Below are 10,000 nucleotides of genomic sequence, written 5' to 3'. Positions count from 1 at the left end.
AGTTTCACTGTTGCTCTGAACAGGTTGTCATTGTTGACTACTGTATTGAATGATACGCTACACTCCACCAACACCCATTCTCCTCTCTGTCTCAAACAACCCATGCCCCATTGGCATTATTACAATAAAACATCCAAACCACCAACATGTTGAATTCAATCCCAGGCAACTTGAACATGTCAATTATGTCAGAAAAGAGCAACACCCTTCCTATCATATTACTTTTTTTCATTTATTTTTTTTTTCATTTTTTTTTTTTCTCCAGTGATCTCAATTTCTGCTGGTGTCATTTTGGTGCCAGGCCAGCACCGCGGACGAGAAAGAGCTTCATGTGAGAGCTTGTATTTATATATGTTAAAATAATTCATATAGATCTGTGATGATTGCGAGGCCACGGACTTTGAGAAGCAAGTTGGTGCACAATTGCAGGTTTGTTTGTGCCAGCTATGATTCCACCGGGTTTACCTAAGGAAAATAACCCTGTTGCCATGGTGTTGATCAACACTCAACGCTTCCCTTCGGCATCAAATGTGCACCCATGCCATTCAAAATCATATCATGGCTTATGTTACACTGGATTAGGCTACTGTATACTGACTTGCTGTATACTGGCCTACTGAATACTGACTTGCTGTGTACTGGCCTACTGTGTACTGGCCTACTGTATACTGACCTACTGTGTGCTAGCCTACTGTATACTGACCTACTGTGTGCTAGCCTACTGTATGCTGGCCTACTGTATACTGACCTAGCCTACCGTATACTGGCCTACTGTATACTGACCTAGTCTACTGTATACTGGTCTACTGTATACTGACCTACTGTATACTGACCTACTGTATACTGGCCTAGTCTACTGTATACTGGTCTACTGGTCTACTGTATACTGACCTACTGTAAACTGACCTACTGTATACTGGCCTAGTCTACTGTATACTGACCTACTATATGCTGGCCTACTGTATGCTGGCCTACTGTATGCTGGCCTACTGTATACTGGCCTACTGTATGCTGGCCTACTGTATACTGGCCTACTGTATACTGGCCTACTGTATACTGGCCTACTGTATACTGGCCTACTGTATGCTGGCCTACTGTATACTGACCTACTATATGCTGGCCTACTATATGCTGGCCTACTGTATACTGGCCTACTGTATGCTGGCCTACTGTATACTGGCCTACTGTATACTGGCCTACTGTATACTGGCCTACTGTATACTGGCCTACTGTATACTGACCTACTATATGCTGGCCTACTGTATACTGGCCTACTATATGCTGGCCTACTGTATGCTGGCCTACTGTATACTGGCCTACTATATGCTGGCCTACTGTATACTGGCCTACTGTATGCTGGCCTACTGTATACTGGCCTACTGCATACTGGCCTACTGTATACTGGCCTACTGTATACTGGCCTACTATATGCTGGCCTACTGTATACTGGCCTACTGTATGCTGGCCTACTGTATACTGGCCTACTGTATACTGGCCTACTGTATGCTGGCCTACTGTATGCTGGTCTACTGTATGCTGGCCTACTGTATACTGGTCTACTGTATGCTGGCCTACTGTATGCTGTCTACTGTATGCTGGCCTACTATATGCTGGCCTACTGTATGCTGGTCTACTGTATGCTGGCCTACTGTATGCTGGCCTACTGTATGCTGGTCTACTGTATGCTGGCCTACTGTATACTGGTCTACTGTATGCTGGCCTACTGTATGCTGTCTACTGTATGCTGGCCTACTATATGCTGGCCTACTGTATGCTGGCCTACTGTATACTGGCATACTGTATGCTGTCCTACTGTATGCTGTCCTACTGTATGCTGGTCTACTGTATACTGGTCTACTGTATACTGGCCTACTGTATACTGACCTACTGTATGCTGGCCTACTGTATGCTGGCCTACTGTATGCTGGCCTACTGTATACTGGTCTACTGTATACTGGCCTACTGTATACTGACCTACTGTATGCTGGCCTACTGTATGCTGGCCTACTGTATGCTGGTCTACTGTATACTGGCCTACTGTATACTGGCCTACTGTATACTGACCTACTGTATGCTGGCCTACTGTATGCTGGCCTACTGTATGCTGGCCTACTGTATACTGGTCTACTGTATACTGGCCTACTGTATACTGACCTACTGTATGCTGGCCTACTGTATGCTGGCCTACTGTATGCTGGTCTAGTCTACTGAACGATGTGTATGTACTAAGTTGACCACAATGGGAAAACAAATGTCAGGTCAGTTGTATTACATAAAGCCACTGGCTGGCGCCTCGTTCCTCAACACCCCCTTCCTCATAAATACTACAAGTCAATAACCATCTCATTTGTTTTTCAAATATCGGTTATCATTTATATAATATTTTCACATTCGAAGACCAACAGGACAATCCTTTGACTCCGAATGGAAGTTGTCTTGGGATTCAAAACAATGGGAAGTACAGTATTCTGATAGTCTAGACAGTCAATCAAAAGGAAAAGGAAAACCTGCATGCATTAGGACTTCACCTTTAAGGAAAACTCGCATGCATTAGGACTTCACCTTTAAGGAAAACTCGCATGCATTAGGACTTCACCTTTAAGGAAAACTCGCATGCATTAGGACTTCACCTTTAAGGAAAACTCGCATGCATTAGGACTTCACCTTTAAGGAAAACTCGCATGCATTAGGACTTCACCTTTAAGGAAAACTCGCATGCATTAGGACTTCACCTTTAAGGAAAACTCGCATGCATTAGGACTTCACCTTTAAGGAAAACTCGCATGCATTAGGACTTCACCTTTAAGGAAAACTCGCATGCATTAGGACTTCACCTTTAAGGAAAACTCGCATGCATTAGGACTTCACCTTTAAGGAAAACTCGCATGCATTAGGACTTCACCTTTAAGGAAAACTCGCATGCATTAGGACTTCACCTTTAAGGAAAACTCGCATGCATTAGGACTTCACCTTTAAGCCCACACAGACATGCCTGTACGTGTGGTCCTATGAGGTGAATGGTTAAATGTCTGGAAGTCCAGGCAACATGGAGGGATTTAAACATTTAGAAATTCCAAGAGATACTTACAGCAACTGTCGACTTGTGTTTTCCATTGCATCAGGAGTTACTGAAGTGTATAGGAAAAACTCTCTGTCAATTAGTGAGACAAATACTCCTTGTCAACCACTAACCCCAATAGTGAAGGTTTTACTGCACATGAAACAGCAACAAGACCCCCCTCTGGTTCCAGTGTCAGATGAGACTAGCCTAATGGATGTACATTTTACAAAACAGTTTTGTCATTTAAGGGAGAGGCTGTTATCCAGAATGACTTACAGTGCATCCATCTTAAGATAGCTAGGTGGGACAACCACATATCACAGTCAAAGTCAGTACATTTTTCCTTAATAAAGTAGCTATCAGAGCTAGTGTTAGTTCACAAAAGGCTAATTTTTGGAGTGAGAGGGGGATGCTGTGTGATTATTTAAGATAATATAGACTCTGCTGTCTTAACTTCAGGGGGAAGCTGGTTCCACCATTGGGGTGCCAGGACAGAGAAGAGCTTGGACAGCTGCCCTCCAGTACGGGTGGGAAGGCCAGGAGACCAGAGGTGGCAGGGTTTAAGCAGATCCTGAAAGTGGGGAGGAGCAGTCCCTCTTGCTGCTCCGTAGGCAAGTACCATGTTCTTGTAGTGGATGCGAGCTTCGGCTGGAAGCCAGTGGAGTGTGCAGCGAAGCGGGGTTACATGGAAGAACTTTGGAAGTTTGAACATCAGGCGGGCTGCAGCGTTCTGGATAAGTTGCAAGAGTTTGATGGCAGAATTGAGGAGTGCAGGCAATCAGTGATTTATAGTTGTCCAAACAGGAAATGACAAACACCTGGATTAGGACCTGTGCTGCATCCTGTGTGAGGTAGGGTCGTACTCTACGTACGTTGTAGAGCATGAACCTGTAGTCACTGCTTTGATATTTGCAAAGAACGACAGGGTGGTGTCCAGAGTCACACCAAGGTTCTTTGCATCCTGGGAGGGGGACACCGTGGGGTTGTCAACTGTGATGTAGAGGTCTTGGAGCAGGCAGGCCTTCCCCGGGATGCATGCCGCTATCTGGGTGTCAGAAGGGGAAAAAATTATACTAGTGTCATCCACATAGCAATGATAGGAGAGACCATGTGAGGATATGATGGGCTGAATGACTTGGTGTGTAGAGAGAAAAGGAGAGGGCCTAGAACCAAACCTTGGGGAACACCAGTAGTGAGAGCACGTGGTGCAGACACAGATTCTCTCCACGTCACCTGGAGCGACCTGCCAGGTAGGAAGCGATCCAAGAGTGTGCAGAGCCTGAGATGCCTAGCCCTGAGAGAGCGGAGAGGAGGATCTGATGCTTCACGCTATAGAAGGAAGTGGATAGATCTACGAGGATGAGTGACCCATCTTTGGCAACGTGGAGAGCCTCTGTGACACAGAGAAGAGCAGTCTCGGTTGAGTGACCCGTCTTGAAGGTTACTGGTTAAAAAGGGATATCAGTCTGTAGTTTTTGATGTCAGAGGGGTCAAGTGTTGGTTTCTTGAGGAGGGGAGCAGCTCGGGCCATTGTGAAGTCTGAAGGGATGCAGCCAGTGGTCAGGGAAGAGTTGATGAGGGAAGTGAGGAATGAGAGAAGGTCTCCAGAGATGGTCTGGAGAAGGGGGGTTGAGCTGGAAGGTTGTTTGGCGGCTGGACCTTAGTAGTCGTAGGATTTCATCTGGAAAGATTTGAGATAAAAAGTGAAAGGTGTAGGTAGTTCTGTGTGAGTAGGACCAGTGAACTCAACAGGGTAGGGGATGAGTAGCTATCGTTGGAGGAGAGGGAGACAGAAAAGGAAACAAAGTAGTTTTAGGCTTGATTGGACAAGAGACAGTGACAGCATGAAATTGAAATGGACAGGTGAGTGAGGGAGAAAAAATTGAATCTCCACTTAGGAGAAATGAGAAGCCCTGTGCCACAACGACCAGATGACTGAACACATAGTCAGATGGAGAGAGAGTAGCTGGAATAGCAGTGTTCTCTAGGGTGATCCATGTCTCAGTCAGGGCCAAAAAGTCTACTGAAGTCAACTGAAGGGCAGCCGAGGCTGAGATGAACTCGGTGTCCTTGGCCACAGATCAGCAGTTCCAAAAGCTGCCAGAGACCAGGAATTCCACATGGGTTGTTTGCGCATTGTACACTAAATTAGAAGGGTTGCTGCCAAGGGTTGGGGAGCGTCTGTAAAGCCTACAGGGAGAGGAGCGAACAGGTATAGAAAACACACACATATAGTGCCTTGCAAAAGTATTCAACCCTCTTGGCATTTTTCCTATTTTGTTGCACTGCAACCTGTAATTAAATTGATATTTATTTGTATTTCATGTAATGGACAAACACAAAATTGTCCAAATTGGAAAAAATTAAATAAAAAATTAAATAAAGAAATAAAAAAATGGTAAAGTGGTGTGTGCATAAATTGTCACCCCCTTTACTATGACGCCCATAAATAACATCTGGTGCAACCAATTACCTTCAGAAGTCATATAATTAGTTAAATAAAGTCCACCTGTGTGCAATCTATGTGTCACATGATCTGTTACATGATCTCAGTACATATACACCTGTTCTGAAAGGCCCCAGAGTTTGCAACACCACTAGGCAAGGTGCACCACCAAGCAAGCGGCACCATGAAGACCAAGAACCTTTCCAAACATGTCAGGGACAAAGTTGTGGAGAAGTACAGATCAGGGTTGGGTTATAAAAAAATATCAGAAACTTTGAACATCCCACGGAGCACCATTAAATCCATTATTAAAAATGATAAGAATCTGGCACCACAACAAACCTGCCAAGAGAGGGCCGCCCACCAAAACTCACGGACCAGGCAAGGAGGGAATTCATCAGAGAGGCAACAAAGAGACCAAAGATAACCCTGAAGGAGCTTCCAAATACCACAGCGGAGTTTGGAGTATCTGTCCATAGGACCACTTTAAGCTGTACACTCCACAGAGTTGGGCTTTACGGAAGACTGGCCAGAATAAAAAGCCATTACTTAAAGAAAAAAATAAGCAAAGATGTTTGGTGTTCGCCAAAAGGCATGTGGGAGACTCCCCAAACATATGGAAGGAGGTACTCTGGTTAGATGAGGCTAAAATTTAGCTTTTTGACCATCAAGGAAAATGTAATGTCTGGCGCAAACCCAACACCTCTCATCACCCTGAGAACACTATCCCCACAGTGAAGCATGGTGGTGGCAGCATCAGTCTGGGAAACTGGTCAGAATTGAAGGAATGATGAATGGCGCTAAATACAGGGAAATTCTTGTGGAAAACCTGTTTCAGTCCTCAATAGATTTGAGACTGGGACGGAGGTTCACCTTCCAGCCAGACAATAACTCTAAGCATCCTGCTAAAGCAACACTTGAGTGGTTTAAGGGGAAACATTTAAATGTCTTGGATTCTCAGATTCTCAATCCAATTGAGAATCTGTGGTTTGACAAAGATTGCTGTACACCAGGGGAACCCATCCAACTTGATAGAGCTGGAGCAGTTTTGCCCTGAAGAATGGGCAAGGATCCCAGTGGCTAGATGTGCCAAGCTTATAGACATACCCCAAGAGACGTGCAGCTGTAATTGCTGCAAAAGGTAGCTCTACAAAGTACTGACTTTGGGTGTGTGAATTCCAGGTTGTAAGGCAACAAAATAGGAAAAATGCCAAGGGGGGAATACTTTTCCAAGCCACTGTATGTGTTCAAGAATGCTCAATTGACCGTTATTTATAGGTTGGTTGGTACAGTTCACATGTTCAGGAAGTGATAGCCAATGCTACAAAAGAGCCAAATGAGATCATCAGAAAATAACTAGGTAAGAGAGTCAAGTGAGAGAGTGGAGTCTTCCTCTCTTTCCGTCCTGCAGAACAACTCAGCAGAACCGTCTTAGTTTTGGCAACAAGACCGCCGCTGACACTGCTGCTTGCTGAGAAAACAGGGGAGACTGAAGTATTAACAGTAATTGTTAATTGCCCTAGAGAGGATAAACCACTCCCCCTCCAATACAGCCACAGATTACAAAAACAACATCAGTCACAATTTGCACTGCACCTTAATCCTGATTGATGTGTCAACAATCATCTGTAAATTATGAGCAGACAGCGGTTCACACACCAAGTATGCTACTGGGAAGACAGGTAGCACTTAAAGTAGATGGCCCTAGCTAGCAAAAAGACTACTAGATAACAACAGATAAAGACAAAAAAATATACTTATCACTCCTGGACATATCAGGAGTCTTCTAGCGAATTAAAGAATTAAAGATTGTCTCTTTAAATTCTCCATGCATGAGAAAATAAACTAATCATAGAGTATCCTAACCTCATACAGTAAGGACAGTCTCTGGTCTCAGACTCATACAGCCTGAGTGTTGGTTCCTATCTGCTGGGTTGCAGGAGCTGCTGTGGAGTTCCTGTTATTGGGATCCAATGTCGCCCAGGCAGATAGGCTATGTCACAAATGGCAACCTGTTCACTAGTGCATTCGTTTTGTCCAGGACCCATAGGACTAGTCAACCCTAGCCTCCTCCAATAAACCCTAGCTTCCTCCGCTAAACCCTAGCCTCCTCCACTAAATCCTAGCCTCCTCCTCTAAACCCCAGCCTCCTCCGCTAAATCCTAGCCTCTTCCCCTAAACCACAGCCTCCTCCGCTAATCCCCAGCCTCCTCCACTAAATCCTAGCCTCCTTCGCTAGACCCTAGCCTCCTCCACTAAACCCCAGCCTCCTCTGCTAAACCCCAGCCTCCTCTGCTTAAACCCCAGCCTCCTCCAGCTAACCCCCAGCCTCCTCCACTAAACCCCAGCCTCCTCCGCTAAACCCCAGCCTCCTCCACTAAACCCCAGCCTCCTCCGCTAAACCCAGCCTCCTCTGCTAAACCCCAGCCTCCTCCAGCTAAACCCCACCCTCCTCCGCTAATCCCCAGCCTCCTCTGCAAAACCCCAGCCTCCTCTGCAAAACCCCAGCGTCCTCCGCTAAACCCCAGCCTCCTCTGCTAAACCCCAGCCTCCTCCGCTAATCCCCAGCCTCCTCCGCTAAACCCTAGCCTCCTCCGCTAAACCTCAGCCTCCTCCGCTAAATCCCAGCCTCCTCCGCTAAACCCCAGCCTCCTCCGCTACACCCCAGCCTCTTCTGCTAAACCCCAGCCTCCTCTGCTAAACCACAGCCTCCTCCGCTAATCCCCAGCCTCCTCCGCTAAACCCCAGCCTCCTCCGCTAATCCCCAGCCTCCTCCGCTAAACCCTAGCCTCCTCCGCTAAACCCTAGCCTTCTCTGCTAAACCCCAGTCTCCTCTGCTAAACCCCAGCCTCCTCCACTTCCCAACAACCCAGGTTGTGTAAGGAGGATTGTTTGTTATTAGAATGCCAGTCCACGATGGCCTGAGCGCACATTGTTTAAACTTCGAGAACAATCAACCTTTGCAATAAAAGACCTCCCTCTTTGTGGCGTATCCTCCCATCCCCCTTCCCATTGTTTATTTAAGCAATACTTCCCCAAATGTTTGAATGCTTCATACTCATTCCATTTTTTTTTTTTACTTGAGAAAAAGTGCCGGTGCCATTGTAAGGAATTCTATGGTGTGTGTGTGTGTGTGTGTGTGTGTGTGTGTGTGTGTGTGTCAACCTGCAGTGAGACATTTTTATTTGCTTTAGAATATAATCATACAGTGATAATATGATTAAGTAGCATATTGTACCACTCTCACGTCCTGACCTTAGTTCCTTTTTTATGTCTGTTTTAGTTTGGTCAGGGCGTCAGTTGGGGCGGGCAGTCTATGTTTTTGTTCTATGTTTTGTATTTCTATGTTTGGCCTGGTATGGTTCCCAATCAGAGGCAGCTGTCAATCGTTGTCTCTGATTGAGAACCATACTTAGGCAGCCTGTTTTCCCACTATGGGTTGTGGGTAGTTGTTTTCTGTGTTTGTTATAGTTATCAGACGGATCTGTTTCGGTTGTTCTTCTTGTTACTTTGTATTGTAGTGTTCAGTTGAGTTTAATAAAATGACGAACACTTACCACGCTGCATATTGGTCCGGTCCTTCCTACTCCTCCTCAGAAGAGGAGGAAAACCGTTAAAACCACTTAGATTTATTGCCTCCTCCTAGAGCTGAACAAATCCCACTGCTCCTCAGTGACCACTGAATCAACAGGGAATTATACTAACAAGTAGATACCTTGGGAATATGTCAAGCGGATGAAACTGTGCAGTATGTTAATGAAACAGGTCAACTGGGCAGTACGTTAATGAAACAGATAAACTGGGCAGTACGTTAATGAAACAGGTAAACTGGGCAGTAGGTTAATGAAACAGGTAAACTGGGCAGTACGTTAATGAAACAGATAAACTGGGCAGTACGTTAATGAAACAGATAAACTGGGCAGTACGTTAATGAAACAGGTAAACTGGGCAGTACGTTAATGAAACAGGTCAACTGGGCAGTATGTTAATGAAACAGATAAACTGGGCAGTATGTTAATGAAACAGATAAACTGGGCAGTATGTTAATGAAACAGGTCAACTGGGCAGTATGTTAATGAAACAGGTCAACTGGGCAGTATGTTAATGAAACAGATAAACTGGGCAGTATGTTAATGAAACAGGTCAACTGGGCAGTACGTTAATGAAACAGGTCAACTGGGCAGTATGTTAATGAAACAGATAAACTGGGCAGTATGTTAATGAAACAGGTCAACTGGGCAGTACATTAATGAAACAGGTCAACTGGGCAGTATGTTAATGAAACAGATAAACTGGGCAGTATGTTAATGAAACAGATAAACTGGGCAGTACGTTAATGAAACAGGTAAACTGGGCAGTACGTTAATGAAACAGGTCAACTGGGCAGTACGTTAATGAAACAGGTAAACTGGGCAGTACGTTAATGAAACAGGTAAACTGGGCAGTACGTTAATGAAACAGGTCAACTGGGCAGTATGTTAATGAAACAGATA

The 10,000-nt window shown here is 45.2% G+C and overlaps 1 pseudogene; it reads right to left on the bottom strand.

Moving 5' to 3' along the window:
• Window positions 1–3,485: 3,485 nt before the first annotated feature.
• The window catches only part of LOC118941005, a 15,494-nt pseudogene continuing 8,979 nt past the window's right edge, over window positions 3,486–10,000 (bottom strand).

Source organism: Oncorhynchus mykiss, chromosome 18 (genome assembly GCF_013265735.2).
Source record: "Oncorhynchus mykiss isolate Arlee chromosome 18, USDA_OmykA_1.1, whole genome shotgun sequence".
Lineage (NCBI taxonomy): Eukaryota > Metazoa > Chordata > Actinopteri > Salmoniformes > Salmonidae > Oncorhynchus > Oncorhynchus mykiss.
Note: the sequence above shows the minus strand (reverse complement) of the source record. Positions and strands in the feature narration are given on the sequence as shown.